The 25,915-nt window shown below is 45.2% G+C and overlaps 2 long non-coding RNA genes across 6 annotated transcripts in view; both read left to right on the top strand.

Annotated features, from left to right (window-relative positions):
• Positions 1–25,915, top strand: part of LOC121057733 — a 175,622-nt gene that overhangs the window by 80,030 nt on the left and 69,677 nt on the right. For 2 of the 4 annotated variants that reach the window (XR_005813914.1, XR_005813911.1), the window contains exon 2: positions 15,339–15,382. This is a non-coding gene — a long non-coding RNA (uncharacterized LOC121057733). Of the gene's footprint in view, positions 1–14,737; positions 15,000–15,338; positions 15,383–25,915 lie in introns of those variants that run through there. The other 2 variants (XR_005813908.1, XR_005813907.1) reach the window with 2 other exon arrangements.
• On the top strand, positions 7,701–9,892 carry LOC121057734. 2 transcript variants are annotated; one of them, XR_005813916.1, is made up of 3 exons: positions 7,701–7,870; positions 8,103–8,424; positions 9,339–9,892. It is a non-coding gene; the product is annotated as an uncharacterized LOC121057734 (long non-coding RNA). The 2 variants fall into 2 exon arrangements; XR_005813915.1 differs by having other exon boundaries at positions 7,703–7,870; positions 9,441–9,886.

The following is a 25,915-nucleotide window of genomic DNA, read 5'->3' as shown; positions in this document are numbered from 1 at the left end:
GATGAAATGGAACAACCCCCCAGTTCACCCGTACCTGTATTCCTCCCCACCTGTAGAACAGGGAAGTGGCTTTTAGGGTGGAGGCAGGCGCTACTGGTTTGCAACAAGTAGCAGCCTTTGTTAATCTATCTATACAGTTTGCTTTGAAATACTAATGGATTGACACGGCAAAGTCTCACTGATGAAATTCATTTAAATGGCCCCCAGGTAAATGGCCTTTGCACAAGGCGAAGCTTTTGTGCTATTGTCCTAGATAGCACTCTTACAAAAACATTTTTTCTTGAAAAAATGAATTAAAAATATACTTACACCATGTGTGTCCCTGCCAAATGGAGCATGATGTTGTTTAAACGGTCTTTGAAAAGCTTTCTTGAGATAAAAACCATTAGTATATAAAAACGGTTTCTAAACAGAGGCAGCATTTGTTGGAAAAGATCTTCATTGGTGGTAGATTGGGAGTAATTAGGTGCAATGTAATTTAATGACTCAAAACAACAAACAAGCTTTGGCATAGCTGTTTAGGAACACACAGTTCTCCTGGGGAAACCTAATTTGAAAAGAGTGGCAAAACGTGCATCGTTTTCAGGGGAGCTGCCACTGTGCCATGACAGAGACAGGAGGAGCACTTCTGAACTGCGAAGTCGCTTCGGCTACCAGGCAGGATTGGTTCTCTCCCTGACGCGTAAACCCTTCAGTGCCGTGCTCACAGATGGCTCGATGGCTTCACGTGCCCTCCGTGTCCCTGCTTTGCTCCTGTCCATGTGGTTCCCAGTTGTCGCTCCCAGTCTGTAAGGTCAGTGGGACAGCGGCCTTCAGTTTATTCTGGTTTTATGTATAGTTTTTGGTCTTAGTTGTTAGCCTGAGTTCTTGGTGTCATTAAAATTAATATATTTTCTCTGTGCACCTCCTGATCCTTTATATACTGCTAAATATGAATGGTGGAGTTTCTACACCAAAGTGGAAAAACAACGTGCAAATGAGACACAGGTTTTGCAATTATTTATACAGAAACTGAATCTCTCTACTGCACATTTCTTACTTCAGCTGAGTCCTGGAGGTCAGTTGGTCCTGTGGTGATTTTTAGTATCTCTTAGAGACATATGAAGATCAGAAGTTAATTTTCATGCATCTTCTATAGCTGTTCTATAATTAATTTATCTGAACCGGTTTGTTTTTCTGCTGCCAAGCACTTCAGTGCTTATATGTAAATTATCAACATCTAAAGTCGTCTTTCTTTAGAAAAGAATACAGGGCAATCATCCGATAAAAGTCATTACATATTCAGAGCTATTCTGCTCCACTGATAATAAAACATTCTTAGGGGAAGGTGACCTTTTTACAATAGACTTATTAATGTCAGAACTTCAGAATTGTCTTTTTTCATTACAAGTCTTACCAAAAACATTAAAAAGAATGACGTTTATGATCTTAAAGATGTGTCAAAGCACAACCATTAAAGAAACTTTCACAGAATGTTACTTATATAACCTATTTCTTGCATTTTATGTGGCAAGTATTCTGAGTCAGTCTTTGTTTGAAGAGGGCTCTACGTCCATGACTACTTTCCATTTCTGACCTTATTCTTGACAATTTCTGACAGGGTTTGTGACACCCATGTTCATAGCCTTGGAAGTCTCCCATGGCTATCTGTGCAGTGTAAGGGAGCTGACCTCCAGATGAGGTGAGCTCCTCCAAACAGCTGCGCTCCTGTGAGGAGTAAGCATCAGGGGACAGTCTTCAGATGCGGATGTGCAGAATTCTTCTGCCAAGAGAAAAATTGTGTATTCCATTGTGTCATTTAAAACTAGATAAACGAAAAGTTGCTACTGCCAACTGTAAACATGGGAGACTTGGGTAATTTCTACTTGTTTAGTACCCATCAACGGCTTCTGTCCATGGGCGCAGATACAGGGAGGGGGAGATGCATCGTTCCAGCAAAGACTTAACTAAAAACCTTTCCTGCACGGCTGGCAGTGTAAGCCCGTTGGCCTAGGCAGAAGTTTTGCAAAACAGCAAAATCATATTTTCATTGTGCTGGGAGCTTGTGTCTCCTCAGTTAGTCTCAATGAAACCAAGAGGGCTCCAAGAGAAACGCGTTCAGTGACAATGAAATGCTGATGCAAAAAGTGTTTGACTTCTTTCTTTTCTTTCTTTCTTAAATGAACTAGTTCAGGAAAGGGTTGTGAAAGCGGAGAAGAAAATTTGAAACATTTTAACTGAAATGTGACAGGCTTTAGCAAAGGAGGAAAAAGGTAGAAAAAGAAAATCGGGCCTTAATTTCCTAAATGCTTTCAACATTCAGAAAGTTGAAAGGTGAGCTGATTTATCCAGTGGGTTACAGCAATAAGTGCAAGTGACAACTTGATAGGGCTCTGTCATCAAATGCTCCTGTGCACAGGAGGAGAGCATCAACTCATTCAAATGTAATAACGTTTTTGTGCCATTCTGAATTTGTGCACTCAGCTGAGGGTGGGTGTATTGAAACACTAGCCTAGAATTTCCCTCTGCTCTTTCTGATCTCCATTGTGCCCCGGCATATCTAGTGATGCTCTCCTGAGTTGCTCTGACAGCAGGAATTGAGCCCCATATGCCTACACTTTGGTATCTTTCCAAAATCAATATTTTAAAGAAAGTGAAATTATTCCTTCTACTAGAATCATGATTCACACAATGATAGCATCAATATTAATACAACAATTGAACTTTAATTTCAGTGGCTAAGTAACCTGTCATCCTGAGGGAGCAAACTGGAGTTGAACCAAAACACCTGAAAACGGGGCGGGGGGGAAAACTCATGAAGAAGGAAAGGGGGGAGATCTTCCATCCAGTACCATTTTTTGCAGAACCATCATCCTCTTGGCTGTTCTAAAGGCTGAGTTCTTCCTTCTGAAGTTTTTCTTGTCTTTTAGCCATGTCTCTCGACAGAACCATGAGCCACATTCTCTCCTTGCTGCATGCCAGCCATGGTCAGTGCTGGCGTGGAGGACTTGCAGCCAAGGTTTACAGCAAAGCTTCGTTCTTGGCTGTGTGGCTATTTAGATGGCCTACCACTTGGCATTGTAAAGGTAATCATTGTTAAGAAAAATAAATATAACCCATGAAGTTCATTCTTCTGCATCTGTATGTGTGTAAGGTTTTTCTGCTTGAGGTGTGAGCCAGTAAGAGTCTGAATCTCGAAAGGTCAAACACTTCTCAGTCCAGGCAGCTTTCCTTTCAGAAGCGTGTAACTCCCAGCTCCCTTCTGCTGTGCTGCAGGCTCTGCTCGGAGCCCTGGGGGGAGCGGGCAGGGGCGCTGCCTGTGGTGTGGCGTGGTGCCCTGGGGGCTGCGGAGGTGAACGTTCCCCAAGGGATGCCTCCTCCTGGAGGGCCAAGGTGAAAGAAGTGGGTCACCGTCCAGAAAAAGCTGAATTCAACTCTGTCAAAATTCAGTTGACATAGAGAATCAAGAAAAAACAGTTAAAAATCTGCTGTTTTTGTGTGTGTGTGTGTTTTTGTGTGTGTTTTTTTGTTTTTCTCTGTATGTTTTTCAGAAGATTGATTCAGTGTTTTTGTTCTGGTAAAAATTTTTCATCAGAGAAATCCCACAGAGCCCCACTTCCCCCGTTTGAAGGTTATCTAATGGAATTCGGTGTGGCCAGTTTAGAAGGATGTGCAGAGATGGGATTAACAGAAGAGAGGAAAATGGTTTATTTCAATAGCTTTTAAAACAAAGGACTAAGTGCATTTAAAAGAGGAAAGGCCATGCAAAAATTTCCTTTACTTTTTTTTCCTAATTAAGCATTATCTCGAGAAGTCTGTTTATCTAGGAAATAAGATTCTGTTTTAGCAGAGGATGCAGGCAGAGGTTGGGAAAGGGTATTGGAGCCAGCTGGTGCAGAAGGGAAAAAGAAAAGAGGTCATTCATTATAATTTTTCTCATGGTTGCCAGCAAAGCAGAGGAAGGAACATGTCCTCTGGGATTTCCCAGCTGGCAAGAACATCTTTGCAGGCTGACTTCCAAACACACCAGCAAATGGAAAAGAAAATATAAATTCACTAGAGAACTGCAACTTTGTGGATTGTATCAGTGTATTTGCTAGCATTCTGTGTTTGTTTTTTTAATCTGAAGAGTTGCATGATGATGTGAAGTAGAAAAAGTAAGATCACCGTCTCTTAGAAGCTAGGAACATACTCAAGTTGCTTTAGCTTTTTTTTTTTTTTTTTTTTTGGGGGGGGGACGACTTGTCAGTGTTTCTGTGCCTTTTCTGTTTCTGTCTTGCTGTGCTTTCCTCTTTCTAAAATTCAGTTCTACCTTCTGGCCCCATGTGATCCCTGTGCAGAGCGGGAGAAGCCTGGTGAGTCTGTCGTGGTCAACAGGATGTTTCTCCATTTCCAGACATCAGCTACCTCATTTTCCACTGACTGTAATTTCCTTCTTGTCTCTCTAATAAGCTCACCTAATGTGTTGGCCACAAACAGCGACCCGGTCTGCTCTTTCTTCTCTTTACGTATTGATACATTATCTGCTCTGACTACTAATTTATGCAGACCCGACTGTCCCGCTCCCTTGTCTTTATACTCACTTGCTCGTTTATCCACCTGGGGTTTGGTGCTGCAAAGTGGGAAGCCTTCTGACAACAGGGCGGTCTTCATGTGCTCGCTATTAAATGCACATGTTCAGCTGGACCCAGAGCAAGTACATCTCTGGATGAGAAGCTGCTGAAGGGCATGAATCGTCTCTGTGGCCTGTATTTGGGCAGTTCAGGCAATTCTCCACCATTCCTCTGAGTCCTCTGATGCTCCTGCAGAATTACTTTTATATGATCATCATTTAGTCATTTCTTGGGAACCCTGACCCAGCTTGAATGCAGAGATCAGCAGGTTCTCTGCAATTTTCACTCAGATTTATTGCTGCTAAAACAAATAAAATCATGTTGAACTCTTCTCTCTCTCATGCCATCATGTTGTTGATTAACTTTATGGGCAGCTGTCAATTTCAGGACTGTTTTGTGCTGATCATCAACAGATCTCACAGGACTTTTTTTTCCCTAGTGTTTTTAAGCCTGTTCGTACCATACAGGCACAGCGTGGGCATTAGCTGGGGTGCTCAGTGTTGTCTCCTAGGTCAGAAACGAGGTCCCACAGCATGTGGAAATCAGCCATCAAGTGTGAATTCAGGGGGCTTGCCTCATTTCATATCCATTCTCAGGTTGTTGAGGATGTTCTCCCTTTGAGCAACCAGTGACAGGCTTTGCTTCATTACCTCGTTGGCTCCCAAGTTGTTGCCCTGTTCTGATCTGATTTGATGTCTCCAGGTTGAGATGTGAGCTCTACAGCAGGAGCTCATATTTTCTAGATCTAATTTATATTTTTTCCTGAAAGATGCAATGTATATTTTAGCACAGCAGATGTGAGGTTATGAGTAGATGCTCCAAGCCCCCTCCCACCCTAAGGTGGCTAGTTGCGGTGGTACCTGATCTCAGTGGAGCGCCAGTACTTACCTGCAAATCCTGATCCTGTTTGTAACATCTGGTCCAAAGAAGCGAGGACAGCTTGCAGAAATATTTGTTTTGTTTTTTAATTTCTTTTTAACATCTTAAAATTCTGAGATTGAAATTGCAGCAGGAGGCAGGGGGTCTAAATCCACTTCCTCTGGGCCGTGTCCTTTTATTTCTTTTGTTTCACTTCATTTGGATGGTTTCTTTTCAAGGCATAGTCTGGGAGCACTGAAGTCAATGAATATTTTGCTGTTGACTTCAGCTGCAGAGAAATGATACCCTCGAGGCAAACTTCAGTTACTCAGGGCTGGAATACAGAGCAGGGCTACTGTAGCATGCGCATCCTACTAGATAGCTGAGGAAGGAATTATCTCATGGCACTTGGAGGGGTTTTAAAGGGACTGTGTATTAAATGTGGTTGTTTAGGCAGGGGGACAGATCATTCTTCCTGTCAGAAGAGGAGCATCTCAGCTAAAATAGGTGGTGATGAAACGGGTGGCGGGGTGGTGCCTGCTTCAGTGCTGACACCGCTGCCGAAGCAGTGCTGAAGCAGCCACCACCCCGCCTCAGCAGCAGCACTGAACATATCGCATCCTCGGTCACAGAAGAGCCTGTTGTTATCTGAACTGGAAAGCTCGCCGTCCTGCTGGGTGAGAAGTTTAACTCGCTGAGCTTAATGTGATTGTTGTTAATCCTCCGATCGCTGTGTTTGGCCAGCAGTGATAAATGATGATGAAGTGAGCTGGAGAGCTCGCCCTGCGGTACCGGAGCCGCCTCAAGCTGCAGCGCAGGAAGCTCGCAGCCTGCAGAGGCCCCTGGCAGTGGGCACGCGGGATGCGTGGGGCTCTGGGGATGCGCAGGCCCACCTCTCTGGTGGAGCGATGCGCTGCAGTCTGCTGGCAAATTGCGCTCTTAAAAAGACTCATCTAAGGATCGTGTTAAACCCCGGGAGCTGTGAGAAAGGCCAGGGTGTCTGGCCGTCCCATGCCTCCCAGCTTTCTCTGCCCCACGGCTCCTCGGGGGGGGTGGTCACTGCAGGACACTCTGGGTGCACCCGTTCTCCGTGCTGAGCCTCCGCACTGGGGGCTGCTGCTGGCAGCAGAGGCTCGGGGCCATTCTGCAGCTTTTCTGGCAAGTGCAAGGGGACAGCTGAAGCTAGAAATGCACTGGTGTTTTGAAATCCTCCACTACATCTGCTACCATGGATGAAACCAGCCGTCCACATCTCCCAGAATCCCAAGAAGTGTGGGAAGTCGTAGCTTCAGCAGCAGAGCCTCTCCTTGCAGAGGGGAAACTCCTCACTAACGGCCTGCAGCTAGATGTCAGTTTATGTCCCAAAGCTTGGAGCTGTATGAATTGTGTGAAGTCAGGTTCTCCAGTGCTTTGACTGCACCTTAATACAAGCACTTTTTTTTTTAATAAAAGGACCTTGATTAAAGCCATTGCAACAGAGAGTAAACCAGGGCTTTGCAGTTGTAGGGAGATGACTTTGTCTTCTGAATATGCAAAGACTGAAGTTGAGGGCAAATTATCCATGGTAAATTGCTTTGATCGCTGCCTCCATTATTTGGTCTTAATCCTAACTTGATACCTTGAGGTAGACAATAAAATTGTCCCACTGCAAATAAATTCTGCTTCCCAACCTCCCTCCTCCTGATTTGAAGAGAGTTTTAGTTCTCACTGATGTGATTTCTTGGAGGTAAATTTCTCTCTCTGCTTTTCTGAAGTATGTATTTTTCATGCTTCCAATTTTTCTGCAGCTATTTTTTTTTCCTTTGAAGGAAGGTAGAAATCAGACCTATAACTAATCTGCTTGATTTTTATCTGAGGCAGCTGTGCTGGGACAGAACCCATCACTCAGATCTGTTACTTTTTGCACAACAGAGATAAATTAATTACAGGGCTTTCCCCTGATGTCCAGGCTCTTGCCTGCAAATGTTCACATAAAAGACGAATGACAATGAGATTCTCATTACAGCCTGATGAATTAGCCTTTTCACTTCACTTACAGCAAAGCCTACTCCATGGTTAGCCATCTCGCTTAGGTTCTACCACCTTTTTTCCTCTTTGAATTCAAATCAAACCTTTCCTGTCAAACTACTTATCTTGGTGCAATCTATTGTTTTGCACTGCCCATTAGAATTACTCATTTTTCTGAGAAAATTGGCACACCGGGTGGCCAGAAAAAAATGTTATTCAGCAACAGCTTCTTCTTCCTTCTCTTTCGTGCAACGTGTTGCGAACTTGAGACTGCTTTCGGAAGTGGAGACAAAAGTCGTGTTTTTTAAAAAGCAAAGACTGACCAGAAGGTGTGCCTCTGTGGCCCCTCTGAGCTGAGCCACGCCACGCCACCACCAACTTCGTTCAGTGTCTCAGCAGAGAAAGCTGTCGAGGTGAGGCGGTGGCACTGGTGTCCCCAGGGTCACACCGCTCCGGCAGCGCTTCCGAGACTGGCAGTGCAGATGCTGTGGGGCTGACAGCCCCGTTCCGTGTCCTGTAGCTCCGCATCTGCTGCTGGGCAGCTTGGGGGTAGGACTGAGCCGTGGGGCTCTGAGCATTGCTGAGATGACGAAAGGATTCTGGAATCCTGCTCACCTCTAATACAGTCTCTCTCTCACCTCACAGGTTGCATTCAGGAAACACCCTTCACAGGCTTCAGTTGCCAAAGCCTGTTATGCTTCACACCCTTGTTTCTGCACATGGATGTTTTTATTCTGCTGGGTTTTATTTACTTATTTATTTGAAGTAGCAAAAGCTGAAAATAACAAACATTTGATTTGGCTAGAGAGGGTGTTGTAACACAAAAGCTAGAAGGGAAGAAAAACTGTCCTTTGCTAAAGCACAGTGCAGTAACAGCTGTGCTGTAGTAACCACCCTTCAGGTCCTCCTGACGGAGCAGAGGGGATGAGTCTTCAGCACGGTCCTAATCCCAACATGGCTGTAAGCGGTAAGAGCAATTTCTGCCTGTCTCTTCAAGGCTCTTGGGGCTGCGGTTTAATCAGGTGGATGTAGAATAAAGCACTGGGATTTGAGGGTAGGAAGGCCTTATGTGCTCACTGTGTACAAGCATTGGGAAGGAGTGAGTATAGTTGCCTGGGGTCCCAAGGAACACACGTGCTGGCATAAGGAAAAAGTGCATGAAGGAAATAGTTATTTTACGTACCCTCTTTGCAGTATTCCGAGTTAATAATCAGGAAGCGGACCTGGAAATGCTCAGTTTTTCATACAAACCACACATTTACACAAAATATGTTGAAGCATAATACAGTTCAGTTAAAGTTGGAATATAAATGGGTTGGTCAACAATAGGAACAGTCTCTTTGCTCTGGTATCAAGGAGCTTTTACCTACTGCCTATCTGTGCCTTGGAAACGTGCTAGTAAATGACACTCTTGTAACAGGAAACTTAAACATTTTGTTTTAGGAAAATACTTAAACACGTGAACTCCAGATATAATGACAAGTACCATTTTAAGTCACATCACATAGGTACTTAATCTGTGTTTAAGCTGAACTGTATTCCAGGCTACATTTAAGCACATTTCCCGAAATCAGGGGCATTATCTGATATGGTCAATTTAAATCAATGATGTTCTTTTCATCGGCATTACTAGTCCCTGGATTGTCCACAATTGTAGAGGTGAATTAACTGTTATTACATCCGGATATCAGTCAGGCTGTGAAGTAGGATAATAACCATTATATCACATTGCTTTAAGTCCTAAGAGAAGCTAAGGGAAAAACACATTACTAAATATTCATTAAATTTGGGAAACCTCAAGTGAAAAAGCATATTGCAATATTAAGAATGAACATTCAGATTGAAGAAAGAACCTTATCTTTATTGATTCCATCATTGCAGTTGACTGGAGAGAAAGAACTAATGTCTGAAAGGTTATTTTCAGTGCATGGTTGCTCTGAGACTGTTACAGAAAACAGCCATTGATAATAACTTCTCGTACAGATGGTTGTGTCCCCTTACCTGTCCAACTGGATGTGCAGAAAGTCAGAAGTCTGGACAATTCCAGAAGAACAGAGACAACAGTGGAAAGGGACTTGCAGCATGACAGAAAGGCACACCAGAGTGCTGCTGCTGCTTTTGCAACACCAGAAACTAGTGATCGCGCCCAGGAAATAGTGAACACTGCATCACACCTGCTAGGTGAAGTTTCCTGGAACTGTGCTAAGCGCTTCCAAGTGGTTCTGGCATCTCATGCAAGGCAAACTGACACGTGGCTGACAGGAGCGATTGAATGTTGCTTTGCATGAAATGAAATGTCAATACTATTATTTTTTTGGAGCAGCAGCCAAAATGCTTGTGATTTTCGAGGGCTTTCATCAAAGTTAATATCTTTCTATCGATGGTAGTGGTGTGGAAAGGAATTTCAGTTGCTTACTTTTCAGTCTTAATTACATAAAATAATAATAGTTTTATTTACAGTAAGTGCTTTCAAAAGCAGCTTTTGACATCTATCAAAATTGGAAGTTTTTACTGAAATAGAAATTACATAAGAAAAATTGCTTCCTTCAAAAAGCATATAAAATATTTAAAATGTGTCAAAATTATAATTTACATCTGTTTTTAAATTATTCCTGAATATGTCAAAATCAAATGTCGAGTGGTATCATAAATGGATGGAAAGGATTATTACCTGTGGGGGTATCTGCTCCCCGCTCCTGCTTTTTTAGACTGGTGGTGTTCTGCTACATAGTCATCTTCAGTCTGAATTTGGAAATGCTTCGGTGTTGAGAAGCTGAGAGCCAGGGCTAGCACAGAGAAGAAGGGAAACAGAATCACTTGAAGTTCAGCTGTTCAGCCCCGGAATGTATTTCCCCTTCCCACCCAAAGACAAAAGTGAAATTGGTGAAAATTTGTGTAGTATAGCACATTTGTCTTGTCTGTGTTTGGAGCTCTATTGTTCTTGTTTATTTGAAAGCCTTGGAGAATTGAGATTTAGTGGCACCAATGTTAATTAGAAGTCAATTTTGGTAATCGCTCAAGAAGTGCTTGTATTCCCATCCAGACATGGAACGAAAGCAGCGCCATGTCACTTCGACAGCCAGTCTCAACAAGGTAATAACTGTTCTTATGTGGAATACTCAGAACAATTCCCAAGAGTACAATGTAAGAAAAAAAAAAAGTTGTAATTTGCTCTTGGGTTTTACACAAATTGGAAAATGAGCTGAATTTCAGAAACACCTTATTTTATGTGAATTCTTTACTGAATAACAAGAACAAAACATTTATTTCAGTTTTAGATGTATCAGAGAAGTAAAAACCTCTGTCTTCGATGATAGTTTTGCGTACATAATGAGTGATAAACATAATTAAGAGTAACTAGGAAAGGGCCATCTTGCCCACAGCCTGTGTGCTGAGCAGGCAGTTAGCGCCTCTCCCCTGGACGAGGAGTTCTCCAAGCACCTCACTGGCTGAAAGACGTTTTTCCTCTGGGTCCTTAAACTGGAATATTTTCTGAAACCTATTACGTGGTTAATGTCTGCAAAGCTTCTGATTTCATTGTTTGATATAATTTTATTCAATAAAGCTGCCTCATTGCATAAAGGTCTTGGTATTTAATATTTAATAGCATAAATCCCACGTGAGTCCTAGGCAGAGGATGAAAATTACATTTTAAATTAATGTGCGCTCAAAGCCTTCTCTTGTTTCTTTCTGCATTTAAAGGCCAGCAGCCATTTTCAGGCGTAATATCAGCTTCCAGAGATGATATCCATATTAGCCTCTTCCAAAATGGCTAGTTATCTTCAAAAGATCTGTGCTAGTAACTATTCACGTGCTGAAACAGAGAGCAAGTGGAAGGGCAGCTTCTGGTGCCATTTGCGACATGCAGCCAGACGGACAGACAGACGGCTGCTCTGCGGGCCCAGGGCCCCGCCGCCCTGTCTCGCCCACCGCGCGAGGCCCACTCCTTCGGCACCCATGCCCCCTCAGTGCCGCGGGGGTGCTGCCCGCGTGAAGCTGCCTTTTAGCTGCTAACACCGGTAGCTTGTTAGTAGGACACCAATGGGACTGCGTCCTTGGTGTGAGCAGGTCCAGCAAAGGCACTCTTATACAATGGCCTTTGTATATACACGTTCATGTGTTTGTATGCGTACATGTACCCGACAGAATAAATACATGCATATACAGCCGAACTGCACATACATATAACACATGACATTTTTAGTGTGAAAACTGTTCAGACAAGTCAAGATCCAGGCCGGACACAGCCCTTACAGGTCTCAGCCCATTTCAGTGACAGTTGTGGTGCCATGTGCTCTGGGGTGCTATCCACGGGGCCGCTGGCCCTGGAGACCCCACAGGCGCTCCCAGAGCCTGTTGTGCAAGCTCATCGCTGCTTCACCGTGCTAGCGAGAGGATGCACCCGGTGCATGCCTGGCTGCTCCCAAGGCAGCGTGCAAGCACCTCCAGCTCCCCACAGACAAGGCTGGCAGGCTGCGGGTGGCACATGTTCTCCGCCAGCGCGGTGGTGCCTGATGTGCTGCCCTGCGGGGCGCGGGGAGCCGCCGGCCCCCCGGCACGCTCATGTCTCCTTGTGAACAAACAAGTCGTGTCGTGGGGTGGTCAATAAGCCACGACAGGCTCGTTGCTGCCTAGGGCCATGGAGCTTCTGGGTCTGTGGCTTTTGAGTGATGTGATCCAGCTATTGGGCAAATCTTCAGCTACTGCTACGCATTATAACATACGTGGCTTTGGCGAACATGCTCAGCTCGCTCTGTTTTGGGTAACAGGTCAAACGTCAGCACTGAAGTATGACGTTTTTTCTGAAAGCATAGGTCAACATTGTTTTTTTCATGTATGAATTAAGACAGTTGCTTCCAGCTGGATGCCCCGAGTACCAAGTTGGCTTCAGCACGAACCTGAGATCCACAGTCCTATTGTTCTTACTGGCAGTATATGACAAGAGACGCCAGCAGCAGCATCCAGGTTCTGCTCCTGGCCACCATGGATGCGGCGAACACGCAACAGCAGGTTCCAAACAGTGCCCATCTCTCGTCTCGGGCAGTACCTAACAGCTTACCCAGAACTGCAGCTACAGGTCTTCAGGTTAGGTTTTCAGAGCATCATCAACGTCCATCAGATTTGGCCACATTTTCCAAGGCATTCTGCATGCAGTGGATACCTGGTATTTTGTACTCTTTTACAGATTTGGCTGTATGTATTGCTGCTTTCAAGAGAGCTCAACTCTGCAGTGATGCCTTACGTCTGACCCCAGACATTTACTCATTGAAGTGTGCTATACACTTACAAATGAAGCAAATGCTGTTTTATAGCCCGATCTGCCAAACACTCGGTGCATCACTAGGATTGTCCTAAAGGCTTTCAAGATTGTTTCCTGAGTAAGCTTCCTTTATCTGTTCTAAATAGCTGCTTGTGTCCAGGTCCTGCAGAATTTCTTCTCTTCATCTCAGCAGCAGGGATAAAAGGCAAGGAAGGCAAGCGCTTGCTTTCTTGAAAGCCTGACGTGCTCCAAAAGGAAGGTCAAGCAAAGCTTTTCTTCATGTTAATTCCTCAGAGTGGCATTTAGGCCTAACCGACTGTGTTAAAGACTTTTATTAGAATAGCAGAGGCCACACTGGAAAGTTTGTCTCTCGCATGGTTTGTAGCTCTCGCACTACGCAGACTGTTTAAGAGCCATGGAGCCGCCTAAGACAGTTACTGGATGTTCTCTGGGGCCTCCTCCTGCCGCGTGCCGTCGTCTCCTCTGGCGGCGGGGACGTGGCTGCAGTGTGGGTACTGTGTCCCGGGGAGGCTGGGCAGCGGTCAGCCCCACGGGCGCCTGCACGGCTGCAGGCCTGGCGCTGCAGCACCCGGAGCTGCGCCACGGGACTGGCTGCGGCGGTGGTGCCTGGCCCCTTCCCCGCACCTCTCTAGGGCAGGGCTGGCACCAGCCAGAGGTGCGGGTACTGGGAAAACTGCTGCGAAGCATTACAAGTGGGCCTGCAGCTGCTCTTGTAAAACTTTGTGAAACGCAGCGATAATTTCTTTGCTTTCCTTCTGATGAGCTTTAGCACAAATTATTTCCCTTTAGTTTCCACTGAGATAAGGTTCGAGAATGAAATCTGCACCTGTTTTTTTCTTTTTGAGAGAGAGCATCCAGAAATACATTTAACTTGGTGCACAGTTCATAGACTCACACCGTAACTAGCAATAGGCATTGTCCCTGCAATCTGATTTCCTATATCCTTGCTGAAGTTGATATATAAATATACATATGCATATATAACATTTAAGATTATGTAATTCCACCATCTGCTACTTTATATAAACAGTGCTCGTATTCCACCTCTGATGCTTCACGTAATGGTCTCCCCCATACAAATGACTACGTTCAGTGCAACACAGGGCAGCTGGTGAAGGGGTAGCTGGCCTTAACGTCCTCCTGTAACTAAACACTCCTGGTAAGGTCAAGGTAGAGAACTTGCAAGGCAAGAACACCATGTATTGTAATATTGCTCATTTGTTTACCACTTAGCTGTCTTTGTTCTTACATATACAAACCAGGCAGATTGTGGTTACTTTGATGAGCAACTTTACAGAAGGTCAAGTAGAAAAAGAAGGTTGACAGGAAAGGAGCAAATCTTCCTTAAACAAAAATGTCTGCAATAATTAGCAAACGTGGCAAGACAGAGTTGCTAAACAAGTAAGAGGTGAGAAGTGAAAGGTACGCTTCAGGGCAGTTCATTAATATGATAAGTGAAGAGCAAACCAAAATTTCTGTAAGCATTTAGCAGATGGAGGGTATTCTGGGAGCACGTCGTTTGTTCAAGCAGTGAGTAAAAAGCTAGAAATACATGGATCAAGACCATTTTTTAAAGGAATCTCAGATTTGTTTTTTGGGAACAAGCCACGAGGAAGGAAAGGCTGCATTTACATTTTCTTTGCCAGCATTTGTATTTCCTGCTGCTTAGGAAGCCTAAAAAATGAAAGTCTGCTTTTCACAAATGGTGACTCCAATCCCAGCTTTGCTTTTCAATCACAGATGCCAATGAAATGATTTAATTAACCTGCAGCACAACACACGTGCAACTGTTGTGGCCTGGGAGCTAACATGTCTCCTGGTGCACAGCTGAGTCCATAACAGCCTTTATGGGAGTTCTTTCCACCTAACGTCAGCCCCCCAAAGGCAGATGCTGGTGACGTTGCTCCTTGTGTAAGAGGAAATCGCGAGGCACCTCTCAGGGGCAAGTCTGAGCTCAGGTGGGCTCCGTTGCCCTCTAGAACTGCCAGGGTCAGCAGGGTACTTGGGGTGAGGAGATGTGGGGGCATGATGGATTTAGCGGGTGGATAAAATGAAGGTGAGCGTGAAGGAGGTAGAAATGAAGGCAGGAGGTGAAATGAAGGAGCTGTCCTTGCCCCAGCACCTCCTGGGTTCCTGTAGCTGACTTCCCAGAGCTCAGTAGCTACAAGTGAGAACTAGCTTCTGGCTGTTGACCTGCTTCTGCTTTGCAGTGGTGGGGGCCGTCTCATACCATTTAGAGATCCTCTGAAGACTCCTAAAAGGTTCAGCCTTGGGCTGCCTCCCAAGCATTCTTGCTCTTAATCTTAGAGGAAGAATTCCTTCTTTTAAAACTTCTTTGTATTGACATGTACTTGATGCCTTCAGGAGGGGCTGCTTTATAATTATTGTTAGTTTTCTCAGGGTGGGGGTTGGAGGGCTCCATAGAGACAGCATTGCCTTCCATATGTTTGATTCTTGGTGGGTTTATTTTTGATTAGGAGCAAGGGACTGATATATGTTATGAGGAAGTGATGAATTACCTGGCATATCTGGAGCACTGGGGATTTTCTCACATCAAAATGATGGTGATTGATTTTTTTTTCTTTTTTTTTTTTTTTTAGATCTGCAGCAGAAGAATTTTTGGATGCCTGATTGCAGCTGACAGGTAAGCTGTGAAACTGGCTCACTGGTGACTGGGACAGGCCTTCCCAACTCATATCCCACACTAAATTTTAGACTTCAGCGGCTTTCTGAAGGCATGCTGTCAGGATGATGGAGGTGGTAAGATTATTAAATGTGGACTTCTACTTGCTAAATTGCTTTGAACTCAGAGGAGACTATATTAGCTCATTTTGCCCGTTCGTTTGTAGGTGTTAGAGGGGAAAAAAACAAAGAAAGATAGAGCAGGGATGAAGACTGGGGCAGGGGGGAGTGTGATTTCCTGAAAAGCTGCATCGCAGTCCAGGAAGCAAGGTGGGAATCACAGCCTTGCTTTTGCTGCACTGTTGTCACAATGCTGGTCAGAGAGGAGTTAGAAGATACATTGAATTTATCCCAGCATATGCTGGTTTCAAAGGACTATTATTAGATATGGTGTGTGTGAAGCACAGCACATCCAGCATCTTGTTCCTTGCTGGACATGGAAGTGATGAAGAAGTTATTTTGTGTTTTTTTCCTGTACTCTGCAATGTGGGTTTGTATCCTGCACAGAGGGTGAAGGCAGCTACAGCACGGGGGCTGGAATCTGGATTCAAAACTCGAGTACCTGTTTCTTTGGAAACTAGATTGCAGTTGTAATTTATATAAAATTGCTCTTTTCAAAAAGAAATGATGGAACTGGTTTGGACTAATTACAGAGTCACTCAGATATCTTGGGTGTGACAGCATGACTTGGAATCACGTGCACTCCATTTGTTATCAGCTGGGGAGACAGAGGGCGGGAGGCAGAAAATATCAAAGGGAGCCAAACTAGGCTAAAGCAGGAAAGGAGAGAGCAAAGAAATGAAGTGAAACAGAAGGGGAAAGATCTGTGTTACATGGGATGGTAGGGGGTGAACCTTCCACTGTGCTGGGGCTGGTGTGAAAGCAGCAGCAGACGTACTTACCTGTCTCTGCCAGACCCGTACCTCAGATGGGTCTGCCCTCATTTGGGGGTGGGGGGAGAAACGGGGGAACAGGCCCTCTGGTAGGGGCCATGGGGGCAGTTCTGGTCATCCCAAAGTGTGCCCAGGCCACTGCAGCTGAAGAACTTGCCCACCAGAGCTGTTTTGGTGTTCAGCCACATAAGTATGAACGCAAGAGCATCCAGCTGGCTGTTGGGTGTGTTGCTCTGGGTTAAGGTAATCTCCCTGGTTATGCACAACATTCAGTCGCGGTAAGCTGACTCATTGTTTGCTGCTATCTGGCAATACTTTGACAGCTCGTGAATTGTGTAGGATCAGCTCTATAATTAATGCAGTTTGCTGTCGTCCAGCTGCATGGAGCTGTGCTCATCTACCTCGCCTGAATTGTGGCTCAAGTAGCCACTAACATTCTGGTCCAGAGTGTATTTGCCAAGCCCAGGGAACTGACTGAGAGTTTCCTTAAAGCTTAGAAATCCATTAAATTCTCTAAATCTGGGATTTCTGGCAAGACGGAGTGGTTACTACAGAAGTTTTCTTCCGTACCTAACCACCTACCTCCCTTAGCTGTATGTCACTCAAAGCTGAGATAATTTTGTGTCGCTGCAAGCAGATGTAGCAGGTAGACTGGCTTTTTAGCGCTTAAAGCAGTTGTTTGCTTTATGCTGCTGTAGTTTTCCTTTCTGTGTAACATCTGGATGCAGTGGGCATGGTTATCATCATGGGGGGTTGTAGCCAGATCACTGAAGAGTGTTCTTTTGTCTTTCTTTACGTGGGTTTTAGGCCACATTTAATGTTCAGTAAATATTCTCAAAAAAAAACCAACAAACAAGACCCTGCACAACACTGAACAACATTCTATAACTAGTCTGGAGTTAGTCAAGCTGACTTTATTTAAGAAGATCTTAGCAACCAAATGAGCTGATTACCAGTAGGAAGAAACTTTGTTTATTATCTGATTTTTAAAAGCTTAAATAATTTTAGCCATTGACTATATTGTCAGCTGAAAGAACTATTCCAATTATTATCTTTAATAACTTTAGAGGACATCTTTAGCTTGACTGCTACTTCAAATGCTACTGCAGAGATGAAAGGAACAAGCTTAACCCAATGAATAACTGATAAAGCAGAAATATCACTGCCTTGCCTCGAAACATTACAGATCAGAGCTTGTCCCTTGAATATAATCATTGTGTATGCTATCTCTGGCCTTTATTGGAAGCGAAGCTCTTTTATGATATTCTGTCATTTATGACAGTTCCTCCAGAGAGTTCATTAGGATGAACATTAATGTGGCTGAATCTAGGAAACTGCTTTTCCTGACATAATGCCAACGTATATTACAATACTGTGCCAGTGCAGCAGGGGAGCTTTATGGTTGTTTTGTGTGTGTGTGTGAGTGTGTTGCAAATTGCATCACTTTTTAACTCTCTTTGTAAAGCTGTATCTTTTTTTCCTAAATTGCCACCACTATAAATATGTGTAATAGGGTGCCTGAACAGCTGTTTTGTTCAGCAGTTATCTATGATGATTATGTATTCATGGGTTAGTTTTCAACACTGGAGAGCTGCAATTAATCTATACTGTGCTTCAAACCACCAGAGCAAGCAGTTGGGTTTTCCCTTCACTTTACTGGTGTTCCTTAGAGATCCTTATACATAAAAATCTATATTAGAAACCAAGGTAAAGGACAGAAATAACGGCAAAGAAATAGCTGATGACTTCCCCTTCTGTCTGTTTCCACACCCCTACATTATGCTGTATTAGCTAACTTAAGGTCCAAAGTTGTGTCACTTCTTTCCCTATCCCACTGTTGTTCCCACCCCAAATCTGATATGGCATGATGGATAAATACAGAAAAAGGCTGGTTTCTTTAGTGGAGTAACATGGTAATTGTCCGTGGAATCATGAATGTATTTCTAGGACCCACTGACTGATACAAAGTTTAGCTACAGCGCGCTATGACATTACTTGACTATTCTGAGGAGGTATCTGGGCTTAGACCCCCTGAAATCATTGGATCTGTCTGTGCTCACTTCAGCTTCTCCAACCACAGAGGCAGGGAAGGGTGTTAAAGATGAGTGTCAAGAGCTCTTAAAAATCTAAATCTAATCTTAAAAATCTAAAGCATGTATAGGAGAGAACACTATAAAATGCTGTTACTAAGAGGTTAAAAGGTTAGTTTTGTTTTGACTTACTTTATATAAGAAACGTACAAACAACACAAATAATTAGAGTTGCATGTTGATACTCGCAGATTTGTAATCAAGTGCCTTCAGACATCAGTTTGTTAGCTTCTCAGTATGACTAACAATCGCTGCATACAAGTCTACATTTGATGTAATCCGGTGCCTGTAAGGTGTCAGCTGGTGGGGAGGGGCGAAGGCAAGCAACTACATCTTCTGTATTGCTTTGTGTAGATGAGTGTGTTTGTTACTTGGTTTGGGATAAATGTTATCCAGATATAAATATTAGAAATGTTATCTAGATGTAAATATTAGCGCTGGGCATTCATAAAAGCACTAGACTGAATCCCCATATATGACAAGGACTTTTTACATCATTCTGGCCCACTGAAAAGAGGGGTAAAGGATTCCTAAAATGACTATATATCATATTGACAGCCAAGCAGCTAAGTGCCTGTCTTGTAAGTAAGATCTGTGCTTTCTCTGTCTAGTTTATCCTGCAGGGATATACTAGAGGGAAAGGAAGGTTGTCAGTGCAGACAGGAACTTGCCCAACACAGTGGTGCAGTTTAAGCTCTCTCTCCAGGGCCGCAGGGGCTGAGGTCAGGCCTCTGGAAAAGTAACTTCCAGTGGTGGGAGCAAGTAACAAACCAGAGGTGTGGAGCACTGGCTCTGGTACCTGGGGGGTTTGTGCTGCTGGTGTTGGCAGCTCCCTGGGGCTTGGCACTTGGAGGGGTGAGATCAGTCTGAGGCTGAGCATCTGTTCCCCACGTTTCATTCAGCTGGAGAACACTGAAGCTGTAAGCTGCCTTGTGCTTTTTGCTGTCTCCTTACTCTAATCTCCTTTCTGGGTCAATTCCCAGGTACAAGAGCCATTCCATTATGTTTTTAATCGTTTTTAGTTCAGTCTTCCGAGCCGCCAGCAAGGGGCTGGCAGCGCAGACAGGACACGCTGCGTCGCATCCTGTACAAGCGTCTTATCTCGCTGGCACTGCCGTGGGCAGCGTGCCTGGGAGACTTCCACAAGTACGGGCATTTATCGTAGCCGTAAGGAGCTCCTCTGCTGGGCAGGAGGATGGCTGCTACAGGGCCAAAGGGGCTTTGTCTCTGGCAGCAGCCCCCAGCCCCTTGGACTGAGCTGGGGGGGCCTGGGGGGCCTGGTCAGTGGGTGGGGATACGGCTCTGGGGAAAGACTCCGAGGGCTGCAGGTAGGCTGCTGGGCTCAGGGGGACCCTGAGCCTGAAGTCCCGGCAGCTGTGTTCTGGGGGGGGGGGGGGGGAAGTATGGGGACATCCCATGCTTCTTGGAGCTGGTGTTACAGACTGCCGATAAGAAACTCCTCGTGTCCGCTGCAGCGGTAGGCAGTTGAACACAGTGAGTCCTGTAGGGTTGCCCAAGAAATGGGACTGGGAGGGAAAAGCTGCAAATCCCAGTGCAAGGCCATCAACCTGGGATGGCAGGATTATCCCCGCTCCTCAACATCCTGGTTAAGATCACACATCTGCTGGAGGCAGCCCCTCTTTGGATGTGACTGCAGCTTGGACAGAGGCAGAGCGGCTGTGAATCTAGCATGGCAATAGACGGGGGAGTGAAAAATGGGGCAACATAGTTTTTCTGCCTGTATTTGGCAGAGCTGGGGACTGAGACTTGGTTTCTGGTGTCACAAGATTCTTGACTCTGGCAGTCCCTTGTTAACCCTGTTGCACACAAATCATGGCAGCAGAGCACTGCATGTGAACTGCTCTTCACAGGTGTGCCAAGTTAACGACCTGCAGTCATGTTCCTTCAGCCTGCATCCGCTGGTAGCTCTTTTGGGAGGTCTTCAAGATGTTCTGAGCTGATAGAACAGACTTCTTGCATGCTCCAGGCTAACTGGTGTCAGAAGGAGGCAGACAGGTTATGACTCTGTTCTTAATAATTGGGAAGATTGGAAACCTCTCCACAGTCCTGTACCAAATGATTTTTAACAGCTAGTTATTTCCTTGAATAGCCTGCATTAGTATCCCATATAGCTGATGAATATGCTGGAGTGATGGGATTGATTGATAGTAATTTCAGGACGTGACTGGGAGTTCAATTGACTTTTAGAAAATGTTTAAACAAACAACCTAAAGAGAGTTGGTTTTGTGGAGGCTTAGCAGCATGAAATTTTGTTCCAAACTAGAACAAAAGAAACGAAATATCAGGTTTACAGAGCTATTAATGTTTTTAAATGATTTTGCTTTGCTGCAGTCAAGTCATTCTGTTCAATAAAATCAGTGCTTCATTGTATTTTGCTGTATTTTACATGAATATTGATATCTGACCAGAACACAGTACAGTTCAGTGCCATCTTGTGTTCTCTAATGATATGAATGATAAATAACAGCATAATCAACTTCAAAATAATAAACTGCTTCAAGGCCAGTCCAAGCCCCCTCAGTTCTCCACTTCAATAAAGCCAAAGCAGAACAATTAGATTCAAGGATTTTATTTCCACTCTTTTTCAAAATGCAATTTTTTATCAGTGTTAGTAATGTCAATGGATTTTTGTTTCCAGTAAGATGACATTTTCCAGCAGAAAATTTTTCATCATTCTGATCAGTTGTAGCTGCCTTCTTTCATTGCTGGCATCAGCTGCAGCTTAAACCTTGGCTCTGCAGGTGGCCTTGAGCCAGGCATAGCCCTACGTGGCCATCGTGTTTTGGGGTACGTAGGGCAGCAGTGCCTGGTGAATCCTGTGCCCTGGAGCTGCTGACCTCCTGCCCCAGCCCTTCCTAGTGCGGTGCAAGAGGAACTCCACATTTCTTAAATGATAAGCAGCAGTTGCTGACTTTGTGGCCTCAAGGTCTGAGAGGCACCTTGCTTGGTCTCCTCTTTGTACCCTGCTTTGGGCAGCACTGGGGGTGTGCACGTTTAGGTGTAACTCGTGTGCCGTCCGTGCTCACGGATGTGCTGCAGGGACATGGGTGAGGAGGAGAGGTTCAGCCTTGCATTTCCCAGTGCAAAGTCCTTCCTATCCACATGCTGAGCCCGCGGTTAACTGGAAGGCTGCTTAAAAGGGGAAGGGTGTGTGGGGGGGAAATAAAGAAACTTTATTGGTTAATTGGTGAAAGCCTCATTTTAGTTCACTGTATTCATTTTGACAGGAGCCTCCCCCCCTTCTTCCCCTGAGTGCTCTGGCAAGTGAAACTCTTGCAAATAAAGCGGAGGATCTGCTGAATGCACAGCCATGCATAATTTAGTAATACCGGAGCCTTCTGCACGTCTCATCACAAACTTGCATTCAGTGAGTGCTCACACAACCCCTTTGTGGATAGGGATTTCTCTGTGTTTCTTCTTTTTGGTTAGATTTGGACATCAGACCTGCCAGGAATTAAAAATTGACCATCAGGAAGCTTGTTAGCAGGGATAGCACTTAATAGACGTGTCCATTCATATGTACATACATTTAAAATGAAGAAATGTTTGTGAATTCTCAAGTGGGTTGACTTTGAAGGATAGTGTGAATAAATAATGGAAAACTAGGTTTTCCTTGAATTCACGCTATTCACCCATAAGTCATAAAAACAAACTTGATACTAAAGAAGTAGCTCAGTGGAGAAGAAAAAAAAAAACACAAAACTTTCGTTCTGAGCAAAAACGTTTTATGTCTCTGGAATAGGTGTTCTAGCGGAAAAAGCTATAACTTAGGTGTGTCTATCCCCGTGAGGTGGATGTTTCATGCAGGGGGGAAGACAAAAAAAATCATTACAGCTAGTGTTAATATTTATTTGGATTAATAGAATGTTGGGCAACATCACCTGAATTAAAATTAAGATTGTAATTAGTAGGTGGCTCATCCTGTTCTAACAATGCAGAATATTTTTTTCACCTCACAAATAGTAATTAAAGAGAAATATTACATAGCTGCACCTGTTTTTCATTATATGGTTGCCACGGTGAGTAAACCAAATATTTTATTGATGAGAACAGCCATAAGTTTGAAAACTGAGTGAAGAGCATGAAAAGCCCTCTGAGGCTCCCTGGAGACGTGAGAAATCTGAAATTGTTAAAACATATGGTGGCACATACTGATTACCAATGGCTCCTACTGTGGTTGTGAGCCCTAATTTCTCTCTGACTTTCAGCTTTTCTAAGTGTTCTCAACTTGGTTATTCCCTCATTTCCATCCTTCAGTAAATCTCTTGTGGCAGGGAATCAACACAACATTGCATAAAAACCATTGCATGTTGCTTCACATCCGCCTTTTGTCAATATTTTCACTCAATAAGGTATCTTTTCATATTTTAATAGTCTGAAAAGTGATGCACTCAAAAAGAAATGTGAGCAATGTGCTGCTGGCTTTTTTTTTCTTGTGTCTGTAGTTATTTGTCCTGATCTGGTGTAAATGTTATTCTGAAAGCAGATATATTTGATCAGCTGAGATTTTTTTGTGGCCGTCTGGGATGGATGCAGAACCAAGGGAAATAGCTCTAGGTAAGGAGCAGGTGATGGGAGATGATGTGAGAAGTGAGGAACAGGTTTAGGTTACTGCCTTCTCCAGGATAGACAGATGCTTTGCAGGAGCCAGTAACGGAAGGGTGTTCAATGACAGAGAAATGATAGAGAAAAGGTATTGTTTATTATGGTGAAAATAATCTTAAATTTGGAAAGCTGGTGGAAGGTTGAAGGTGCAAAAGGCAAACGTCCTACCAAGGGTATCACCAAAGGGTGGAGGGGGCTGGTGCCCTGTAGTAAACCTAAAGTACTGCCGTGGCCATTCATTTGAAAGCAAGGAAAACAGAAAGTAACCCTTGGACGTAGTTTTAATTAATAGTCAGAATAAGTTAAAGTGCATGTGTTTAATTGGATGACCACTTCCATGCTTTGGAAGAACACGTAAGAGTGTTCCAGCAGATGCCTGCACCAGTCTGCACGTGTTGGTCTGCAGGCACTTGTCGCAGCCTGCGCTTGCCATCCTGGTCGGTCGGTTCCATCGGGACTGTGGGAGCTGCCAGCATCTCCGGGGATCTGCCACGCACGTCGCGGTGCTGCCACGCGCAAGGCGGCACAGCCTTGCTGTCCTGTGCCCCTCGTGTGCCACGGTGCTCGGGGTTGAGCCTCTCTTCTCCTGTCTGCGTGGGGCCGGGTGTTCTGTGTGCTGGAAACGCCGTGCTGCCCGCCCAGAGCAAGCCTGAAACTGCTCAGATGCAATTTCGGCAACGGCCCCCGAGGGCTTGGGGACAGGCAGCCAGCGCGGTGCCAGGGCGGCCGTGGGCAGCAACGTGGGGGCTGGGGCGGTGGGGAGCGGGAGCCGCAGCTGCTGCCGCTGGGTGCCTGCACTCGATGGACCGGACAGCTCGGAGCAACTGGTTGTGCTTGCCCAGAGCAGGCAGTTACGGGGATCAAAGATTACTTGAACCTAGGGCAGGACTTTGGAAGCACTTCCTTCACGCTGGTAAAGAGCTTGAAAATTGCATTGTTGACAACTCAGTGTAAAAGGGCTGAACTTGTTTAGCTGATTGATTTGGTATAGGTGGACAAAATTGTAATCTGCTTTTCTTTGTTCCCTGTGGCATTTTATCTGGATGCTGTAGTGTGCAAGTTTCACAGAACCCTTCGGTAATTACCAGGAAAACACTTGGCCTCCCTCCCCAGCACGTAGCAGCAAGGGTCGTGCCGCGGCGGCCCAGGGGCCGTGGCCAGGTTCAGGAGGGGCTGCTCCCAGCGCACGTCACCCGTACCAGGGTGCAAAGAGGTTGTGCTAACCCTCCCTGAACTCGCAGCCGTCCGCGGTAATTGGGCAGTGATGACTAGAGCTGCTGTGCCTGAGGAGCAGCTCCTCGGGGAGTACTGATGCTCCTCATATAATTTTGATTTGCAGCAAACAAAGACCACGAGGTTATACACAAGTAAATATTTTTCTGTAGGAGGGTGAGACCTGGGCTGCACCAACAGGGAAAAGCAGGTGAGGAGCTGCACCGCAGACCTCTCACAAACAGTGGCTGAGATCTGACCCCAAAGCCCTGACCCAGCGGTGCCCCACAGCCCTGCCTGCGGGCGAGCACAGCCGGACCTACGGGCAGTCCCACTGCGAAGGACGTGTCCCTGGTGTTGGTCCAGCAGCGTTCCCCGCACCCTGCCCCTGTTAGCTGTCAGAGCAAGGGGAAGATCCTGCTGCCTGAACAAACCTCTCAGTCACTAGGTTTTATTTCACTGTGGTTCTGAAAAACCATTGTCACGTATCTGATTCTAGCTTGAGTGTTTACACTTGGTGTTATATCTGGGCCCAAGAGAGAGAGTATATTTGTATACGTCTGGCTGATATATTTATACCGTTTGCCAAGTTCCCCAAGTGCAAGGTCATACTCTGTCACTTGTTGGCCATTATCTATTGCCATTCTCTTTTTATGTGTGCATGAATATTTATTGAAATTGATTAATATTTATTTCTCATAAATAATACATCATCTTGATTCTCTACAATCCATTGAAAACAATGCAGAAATACACCCAGCGTGCAATAAATATGGTAGAAAAACCTGCTCAGAATAATGCAGTGACCCAGGGGGTTTGCCCAGGGACCCCAGGAGCTCGGCTCAAAGGGGGCACGTCTACTGATGCACTCGTGTGGCCCCTCTCGGCAAAGGTCTCAGCCAAGTGCAGCCCCAGCGGGTCGGAGCTGCAGCCCAGGGGGGACCCGGCCCCCCCATCCCCAGGGGCGAGGGGCTTCCCGCGGCGGGTGCTGCCAGGAGGAGGCTGCGGCAGGCGTGGGGAGGTTGGGCACCGCAGCTGGGAGCACCCACGCGCACAGCTCCGGTTCTTCCCGTTGGTTGGTTTTGCCTCAGTAAAATCTGGAGAATCTCATCAGGTCCCACAGGCTCGTTGCACTAATCACAGTGCAGGTAAACAACATCAAAACGAAGCCGTGAGAGGGCCCGTTGTCCTAGGTTTAGTTAACTTGGGCGAGAGGGAAGGAAGAAAATAACATTAGAGGCAAGAACAATTGCAGCTCCTCCACGGGCAAAAGTAGGTCATTTTGAAACAGCAAACAGCTGAAACAAAGGAAAGGATAAACAGAGAGAAAAGAAAAGGGGGGTGGGAGTAGGTTAAAAATTCTGCTTTATGAAATTCCAGCTGAGCAACGTTACCGGTTCTGGGAGCCCCATGGCAGATGATGGGCAGCATAGCCAGCGCTGCAGCGGGGAGGGGGCCCCTGCCTTCCCAGGGAGTGACTGTTTGTGTTGAGCTAGGAAATTCTGGAGAAAACAGGCTACAAATGGCCTTTTGGAGAGTTCACCTCCTCTAATGCTTCTAGCTAAGCCCTATGCATCCCTGGAAAATGCTTAGATGATTTATTAGCTACCAACAAAACGCAGTCACACAAATGCAACCCATCCCTCCACCCCAGTGTTTGTTACTGCAATGCAA

This window comes from Cygnus olor, chromosome 20 (genome assembly GCF_009769625.2).
Source record: "Cygnus olor isolate bCygOlo1 chromosome 20, bCygOlo1.pri.v2, whole genome shotgun sequence".
Taxonomy (NCBI): Eukaryota; Metazoa; Chordata; class Aves; order Anseriformes; family Anatidae; genus Cygnus; species Cygnus olor.
The sequence above is the reverse complement of the archived record's forward strand: the minus strand, read 5'-3'. Positions and strand labels throughout refer to the sequence as shown.